At 40.6% G+C, this 9067-nt stretch overlaps 1 long non-coding RNA gene across 1 annotated transcript in view; it reads right to left on the bottom strand.

Annotated features, from left to right (window-relative positions):
• Positions 1-315: 315 nt before the first annotated feature.
• The window catches only part of LOC122557742, a 31968-nt gene continuing 23216 nt past the window's right edge, over positions 316-9067 (bottom strand). The window contains exon 3 of the long non-coding RNA XR_006313926.1: positions 316-605. This is a non-coding gene — a long non-coding RNA (uncharacterized LOC122557742). The remainder of the gene's footprint in view (positions 606-9067) is intronic.

Genomic DNA, 9067 nt, shown 5'->3' with positions numbered 1-9067 from the left:
ACTGTTATTTGCTCAAGCATATACCCAGGATGATCTGGCTAACAGCTGCTGGTCACTTGCAACAATTGAGTTGAATTTATTGTCACGTGTACCGAGACAAGGTGAAAAGCTTTGTCTTGCAAGCAATACAGGCAAATCCATAGTTAAGTAGCATAGATAAGTAAGTAATAGTAAGTAATTGCCAGGATGGGATGGATTTTGAGAATGCTGGCAGCCTTTTTTTGACAGCAGGCCTGGTAGATGGATTCTATAGATGGGAGGTTGACCTTTGAGATGGTCCGGGCCAAGTTCACCACTCTCTGTAACTGTCTCTGATCTTGAATGGTACAGTTGCCATACCAGGTAGTGATACATCCCGACAGAATGCTCTCAATGGCACGTCAGGCAGGTGTCTTATGGGGCTGGAAGCATTTTGTATCGGTTCTCCTTCCTGGGGCAGGCCTCTTGGGTCCCTCCATTTTCCGCAGGCCCCAAACCTGGGGCTCGCGTAAGCTGCCTCCAGCTGGCTTGGCCGCCTTCCTGTTTGGTCGCATGGGTCATGGGCACCATGTGGTTTGCTGCCTTCACCCAGTAAGTTGGCTTTGAGGATCGGAGGATCTTCAAACCTGTGAGTTTAGAAAAAACATAGTTATTAGTAATTTTTAAAAGTATGCTATTAAGTTTAAAGAGAGTAGAATGATTGTAGGAAATAGGAAACTTAGCTCTGCATTCAGGAGCTCGCAAGAACTCAACCATATCCGGAGCCATCTTGCAGGGAACAAGGAAGTTGTACATCAAGGGAATTCCTTCAGTAAAAATTGAAAGAACTGTGGATGCAGTAAATCAGAGACAAAAATAGAAATTGCTCAAAAAGTTCAGCAAGTCTGGCGCATCTGTGGAGAGAACGCCGATTTCTCTTCACAGAAGCTGCCAGACCTGCTGAGTTTCTCCACCAATTTCTATTTTTCTATCGGAATTCCTTTAGTCATTGGTGGAGGAGAATGAAGAAGAAGGACTAATTGAGGGTAACTTGTAGCCAATCCCACTCAACACAACTCAGACCTCAAGTCAGTCATCTTTATTCTACACATACAGTACTATCCGTATAGCACAATACAACAGACCGATAGTCACCACGTTCTCCATTGCAATCAACTGTTCCTCAACCACAAGAAATGTCCATTTCCTGCTATTTTAACATCACCACATTCAAGACATGTCCATTACCTGCTAGTTTGACCTCACCACATTCAAGAGGAAGTTCAGGACTAAATTGATGTCAATTTATTTTCTCGAAGTACTATGATGGTTCCCTCATGGCTCTCTTTAATGACAAAATTAAAAATCACACAACACCAACAGGTTTAGTGTGATAAGTCCATCAGGTTATAGCCCAACAGGTTTATTTGGAAGCACTAGCTTTTGGAGTGCTGCTCCTTCATCAGGTAGCTGACAGTGGGCAACACGTGTTTGTCTTCTACCACCTGATGTATTCCTGCTTCTAGATAATTTTGCAAAGTTTTCTGGATTATCCAGGCATCTCTCAAAATGGGTGATTGGCTGTCTGGCTCTGCGGCTGGTAATATGGGTGAAGTATTCCTTCTATACAAGATTTGCAGATGAATGGTACTTTAGCTGTCACAACCTTCTGTCAATCTGCAATACCTGGTCCCATTTGGCTGCACTTACAACAATGGTGATGAAGAACCTGCTGTGGAATGCAGTGTGTAAGAGAAACATTATAGCAGTGGAAGTTTGATCTGTAAATTATTTAAATATATTAAAGTTCAGTGCAAATGTTGTGAACTGAGTACGACACAAAGACAAAGCAGGATTTTCTTTAGTAGACAACATAAAATATGAACTCTGGAGAAATGCTTGAAAAATTAACAAAACTATAAAATTTATGGGAAAATATAATTTTGTTTGAGTTCAGTTAAAGTTAATAAAGATAATTGTAAATTCATGTGTTACATTTTAAACTCAAAACCATGACTGGGCCCTTCAAAACAAGGAGGGATTAAATATGCTTAAACATGAGAAGAGAATATATTTCAACAAAAACAACCTTTTTTCTCTACACGGGAGGATTGTTACTCAATTCAGTTTAACTTGTGCTCCTCAAGGTCAAGGGCAGACACTCTAACATTATCAGAGTCAAAAGTTATGGTGCTGGAAAAGCACAGCCGATCAGGCAGCATCTAAGGAACAGGAGAGTTGATGTTTCGAGCATAATCCCTTCATCAGGAATGAGGGGGTGGTCCAAAGAGGCTAAGAGATAAATTAGAAGGGGATGAGGCTGGGGGGTAGGTAGCTGGAAATGCGATTGGTAGATGAAGGTGGGGGTGAAGGTAATAGGTTGGAGAGGAGGGTGGAGCGGATAGGTGGAAGGAAGATGGACAGGTAGGACAGTTCAAGGGCACGGTGCCGAGTTGGAAGGTTGCACCTAGAATAAGGTATCTGGAACATAAATTGTTTTGTTTAATTAAAATGAAAATAGTACCAGTTTACTTCAATATCAGTTTTTGGCAGTAATAATTTAATATTTGGAAAATTCAATAACCTCTGTCCTTCTTTTTATACAACCTAAAAGATGTTAGTGCTTTGCTAATATTATGGTTCAGCTAAGTAAGCATTGGCTTTAAAATATATTGTGAAATTATATGAATGATCTGCATTAGAGCCTTCTGGTCAGGTAAGGCCATGTTAATATTGTAAGTTTCAAAAGTTTATAGGCAATAAAAATCTGCAATAAAAGTTGTACAACAAGCAGAAATAGCCAATGACAGTTAAATGAAATTTATTTAGAAGTCTGGTACAATATTTGTCTCGCAACAAATGCGAAAGCACAAGTGACTAAAATAGTTTAAGAATGGAAAACATATGCAAATACATGTTCGAACTCAAGGCATATTTGGAGGTTGAAAGAATGTGCAATGAACCAGAGTTATGTTCTGAAGCTTGCAGATGTTCATTATTTACTCATTGGATGATTGTGTGCAAAATAGCATTAGCAGGCCTGATGGCTATCTTAAAGGTTGATTTTAGGAACTTGCTCATTCAGTGGGGAGGTCAAACTCAAAGAAAATGAGTGTAGATTATGAAAGTTTAGGTTGTTAACCCTACAAAATTTTGTGAAATACTGAGAAGCACAGTTGGGTCTAATTGATTAAAAGCAAAATACTGCAGATGTTGGAAATCTAAATTAAACACAGAAAATGCAAGAGAAACTAAGCAGATCTGGCAACATCTGTGGAGTGAGAAACAGAATTAACGGTTTGAGTCCAGGATGACTCTTTTTTTCAGTTAACTCTGTTTGTCTTTCCACCGATGCTGCCAAACCTGCTGAGTTTCTCAAGCATTCTCTGTGTTTGCGTCTAATTAGACGTTGTTTACCTCTGCAGTTTGCAGGATAAGCCAAATTAAATGAATACTGGTGAGCTCATGTGCCAGGTAATGAATGGGAGCTTATCATTGGGAACTAGTTGCTGATACTAGAGGCTTACAACAGCTAAATATGGTAGTGTCAGCAAAGGTGGTTTTGGAAGTAAACCTGAAATGTATTTAACTCTACCAATGTCTATCACCTCCATGAGAGAGCCCATGGGCTCACTGATGGTTATGTAGAAATCCTTCTTGATGAAGCATGGTGGAAGGAGTTGGTACTATTTAGTAAAGAATGTAGCAGTAGCATATCAGTAGAGCAGAAGGTGGCTAGGGGCACTTGTTGCAATCCAACTAACTCAGGCATGACATCTCTGTATCAGATAAGAATTACTCACTGTACCAGTAAAAATCAGGGAAGCAGGGTTAACCATATTTTTAAAGGCCAGAGTTAGAATTTTGCAATAGAGAAACAGGCCATTCAGGCCAAAAGATCAATGCCAAATCCATTTATGTTCAACGTGAGTCTCATCCTACTGTACTTTAATTCACTCTATGAGCACAATCTTTCTGATCTTTTCTCCTTCATGTACTTATCCAGTTTCCTGTCATTAAAACATGTCCTTTTATAGTGGGTTGCCTACTGCATTGTACTAATGTGTTTATGTTGCTTACCATCAACTTCAGGAGCTGCACAATGCAAGTTTGACCCTGCCTTTAATCTGGAGGTCTTACTTGGCTCATAGCCCTGCTTACATACAAAATAGTAGCAGGAGTAGGTCATTTGGCCCTTTGAGCTGTGCCACCATTCAATATGACCATGGCTGATCACGCAATTTCAGTATCCCACTCCTGCTCTCTCCCCATATCCCTTGATCCCTTAAGCAGCAAGGGCCATGTCCAGCACTCTCCTGAATATATCTAATGAAGTGACCCCAACAGCTTCTTGTGGTAGAGAATTCCACAGGTTCACAACTCTCTGAGCGAAGAAATTCTTCCTTATCTCAGTCCTGAATGGCTTACCCCTTATTCTTAGACTGTGACCCCTGGTCCAGGACTTCCCCAACATCAGACACATTCTTCCCACATCTAGCCTGTCTTGTCGCTTCAGGATTTTATATGTTTCTATGTGATCCCCCTCATTCTTCTAAATTCCAGTGAGTAAAAGCCCAGTCAATTCAACCTTTCCTCATATGTCAGTCCTGCCATCCCGGGAACCAATTTGCTGGATTCACTAAATAGCAAGATTAGCTCTTTCATTTTATTTCTTTCATTGAAAGGACATGTATTTGCGTGCTCCATGTAATGGACATCAGACTTGTTATCTGCATGCTCTTTCTTGGGTTTCATTGCATTTCTTTGGTCTCTTTATTCTTTCTCCTAAAAAAAACACTCAACCCTTCTATCCCTATACATTACAACTGCATCTCTAACCTCCCTTTTCTTCAATGTCCTTCACCATTTTGTCACCTCCCATCCTTCCCAAAATTCCATAGGTTGAATTGTATTGGGTACTGTGGTCTTTGCCCCTCAGCTGAAAGGTTGGTGTTGGAGGAGGTGGGGCTGAGGGGGGCATGATCCTGATAGTTGCCTTGCAACAATTGAACACTGAAACCAGCATTAGTTGCTTTAAAAAGGGTTACGTCCCTTCTTTTGCCAACCTTAGAGATGGTAAGCATGCCATATGCCTTCTTCACCTTATCCACTTGTGTTGCCACTTGCAAGGAGCTATAGACTTGCACCTAAAGATCCCTTTGTATGTCAATGCTCCTTAGGGTCCAGCCATTTACTACATACTTGCCTCTTACATTTGACCTCCCAAAATCTGTCACCTTAATCTTTAGATTAGATTAGATTACTTAACTTTCTAATTGATTTATATCCCGCTGTATCCTTATACTTGCCTCTTACATTTGACCTCCCAAAATCTGTCACCTTAATCTTGTCCAGATTAAACTCCATCCAACTTTCTAATTGATTTATATCCCGCTGTATCCTTTGGCAACCTTCCTCATTATGCACAACTCCACCAATTTTTATGTTGTCTACAAACTTATTAATCAGACCCAGTTTTGACATGGTTAACCACAATATTCTCTCAACAGCTCTCCAGTCTTGTTCAGTTACTCTCATTGAATCATAGAATCCGTATAGTGTAGGCCATTCAGCCCATTGCATCCACACTGACCCTCTGAAAAGCATCCTGCCCAGATCCATACCCCTACCCTACCCAAAGGTGTGCAGGTCAGGTGAATTGGCCATGCTAAACTGCCCATAATGTTAGGTGCTCTAGTCAGGGGTCAATATAGGGACTGGGTCTGGGTGGGTTACTGTTTAGAGGGTCGGTGTGGACTTGTTGGGCTGAAGGGCCTGTTTCCATACTGTAGGGGATCTAATCTAATCTACAACCAGACATTTCCCATGCCTTAACCTGCACACCTTTGGACTGTGGGAGGAAAGCGAAGCACCTGGAAGAAGCCCACGCAGATGCGAAGGAATGTGCAAACTCCACACAGATCCGCACCCGAATCGAATCCTGCAAGGCAGCAGTGCTAATCACTGAGTCACTGTGCCATTGTGATAAAAGGTTGGACTTATGCATATTGTTACCATTTTTTTTAATATTTGGCTTTCAAACTTATGACATATGGGTGTTGGTCCATTTGTTTTCCATAAAGGGATTTAATAATTAACTAAGTCAGTCTTTTTAGAACTGTTTTTAAAGAATCATTCATGCTGGCTCTATCAGTATTTATTGCCCATCTCTAGTTCTCCTTGAGAAGGTGGTGAGCTGCCTCCTTTAACTGCTGTAGTCCATTTGGCCAAGTAGACCTACAATACTAGTAGGGAGAGAGTTCCAACCTTTTGACTCGTTGAGTGAAGAAAACCTGGAAAGACAGGGTAAAGGCAAACAGAGACTAATGGAAAGTGAGAAGAGAGAGAAAGAAAGACTAATGGACAAAAAGATGGAATTAACTAAGCCAAAACTCCAAAGGGATAAGGAAATTGGACAACATTTGGAAAAAGAAGAAGTGAGAGTAAAGAAGGAAGAGGCACAAGCTTTGATGATTAATTTGATGCTAATTATGGATTTGAATTAACTAAGATAATATACATACTGACTAAATTTACTGAGAATGGATTTGAAAAGCATTGAGGAGTTGGCTGGACAAATGAAGTGGCCAAAATGTGTTTCAAAGCATTATTACAGGTCCAGCTATTACATCTACGCAAGTTTGGTAAAAAAAAAGTCTTCAGATCGTGAGACTGTTAAAAAGGCAATACCCAATGCTTATGAGCTTGCCCCGATTCTTATCAATTCAAGCTTAGCACTTCAAAAAAGGAATCTCAGCAGACGTTTGTAGAATTACAAGGGAAAAGGAAATGCGATAGGCCAAGTGTTTTCAATCACTAAAGTTAGCAAAAATAATTCAGAACGTTGAGCTATGTTATGATCATGGATTAATTTAGGAACAGCATTTCTGCAAACTTTAAAACTTATTTATGAACATCATGATTCAAAGATCAGCAAAGCAGCAGTTCTGGCAGATACTTCTGATACCTCATTCAGACAACTACAGGTGGGCGATGGTCATATTGGAATCTATGATGAAACTGGGGCAATCAGAAATTTGAGAGCGGAAAAGTAACTAATTTTAGACAACAAACAGAAGGATGCAAAATTGATAAAGGAGAAAGGCTAGAACGAGGAAATGGTATAATGAAAATGTCATGCTTCCAATATAATAAGTCAGGACATAATGAAGCTAATTACAAACAACAAAGAACAAAGAAAATTTACAGCCCAGGAACAGGCCCTTTCGCCCTCCAAGCCTGAGACGATCAAAATGTACTGTCTAAACCTGTCGGTCAATTCCTAAGCATCTGTATCCCTCTACTCCCACCTACTCATGCATTTATCCAGACACATTTTAAATGAATCTACCATGCCTGTCTCTACCACCTCAGCTGGCAACGCGTTCCAAACGCCCACCACCTTCTGCTTAAAGTACTTGCCGCGAGTATCCCCCTTAAACTTTCTATCTCTGACCTTGAAAGTGTGACCTCTCGTTATTGAATCCTTCACCCTGTGAAAAAGCTTGTCTCTATCCACCCTGTCTATACCCTTCATGGTATTGTAAACTTCAATCAGGTCCCCCCTCAATCTCCTTTTTTCTAATGAAAATAAACCTAACCTACTCAACCTTTCTTCATAGCTAATTGCTGGAAGTTAAATCAGAATCTAAGTACTGTAGTAGAAACATCTAAAGGATCCTCAGGAAAAGGCAACATTAGAAAAGAATATAGGTATTAAAACTGTAGTGGTAGTACAAAGGTAACATTTTCTTAAAAAGTAGTAGAGTGGGGATGACTCACAGAAATTCTTCTTCAAATATTGGCAAAAGTGTTAGTAAAGTTTTTTTTTCCCACTTATGGGATATGGATGTCCCTGGCTGGCTGACATTTATTGCCCATCCCTAGTTGCCTTTGAGAAGGTGGTGATGAGCTTGAACCATTGTGGTCTACGTGCTGTAGGTTAATCTTAGGGAGGGATTTCCAGGATATTGAACAATGAAGGAATGGCAATACATATTTCCAAGTCAAGATGGCGAGTGGCTTGGAGGTGAATGTACAGGTGGTGTACACCTTCTCATGTATCTGTTGCTCTTGTCCTTCTAGATGAAGTATTCACGGATTTGGAAGGTGCTGTCTGAGGATCTTTGATGAATTTTGACAGTGCATCTTGTAGATAGTACACATTGCTGCTACTGAGCATTGGTTGTTCAAGAAGTGTATTCTTGTTAATATATTGCCAATCAAGTGGGCTATTTTGTCCTGGATGATGTCAAGCTTTTGATTGTTGTTGGAGCTGCACCCATCCAGTATTCCTATCTTGTGCCTTGTAGATGGTGGACAGGCTTTGGGGAGTCAGGAAATGAGTTACTCACTGCAATATTCTTTGCCTCTTACCTACTCTTGTAACCATTGTATTTATATGGCCAGTTCAGTTGGGTTTTGTGCCAATGGTAATCCCTACGAAGAGTAAGGAAGGGTATTCAGTGATGGTAACACCATTGAATGTTAAGGGGCAGGGGTTAGATTTTCTCTTGGATGGCCATTACCTGTATTTATGTGTGCATAAGACAAAGGAGCAGATGTAGGCCATTCAGTCCATCAAGTCTATTCTGCCATTCTATTATGTTTCTCAACTCCATTCTCTGCCTTCTTCCTGTAACTCTTGATCACTTTATCCATCAAAAACATATCTATAACTGCCCTAAATGCACTCAAAGACTTGGTCTCCTCAACCTTCTGTGCCAATGAGTTCCATACATTCACCACAGAAGGCCGAAGAAATTCCTCCCTAAAGGGTCTTCTCTTCACTCTGAGGCTGTGCCCTCATATTGTAGTCTCTCTTAATGGTGGAAACATCTTCTCCATATCAACTCTCCAGGCCTCTCATTATTCTCACTCCCTCATCCTTCTAAATTTCATCGATCACAGACCCAGAGTCCACAACTACTCCTCTTATGACAAGCCCTTCATCTCCAGGATCTCTCTTGTAAACATCCTCTCATCCCCTGTAACACCAGCACAGTCTTCCTTAGATACAGGGTACAAATTTGCTCACAACATCCCTATATTGTAGGAAGCAGACGACCGATTATATTATTGCTGGACTGTTAATCTGGGGTCCCAGGTA

Source organism: Chiloscyllium plagiosum, chromosome 2 (assembly GCF_004010195.1).
Source record: "Chiloscyllium plagiosum isolate BGI_BamShark_2017 chromosome 2, ASM401019v2, whole genome shotgun sequence".
Lineage (NCBI taxonomy): Eukaryota > Metazoa > Chordata > Chondrichthyes > Orectolobiformes > Hemiscylliidae > Chiloscyllium > Chiloscyllium plagiosum.
The sequence above is the reverse complement of the archived record's forward strand: the minus strand, read 5'-3'. Positions and strand labels throughout refer to the sequence as shown.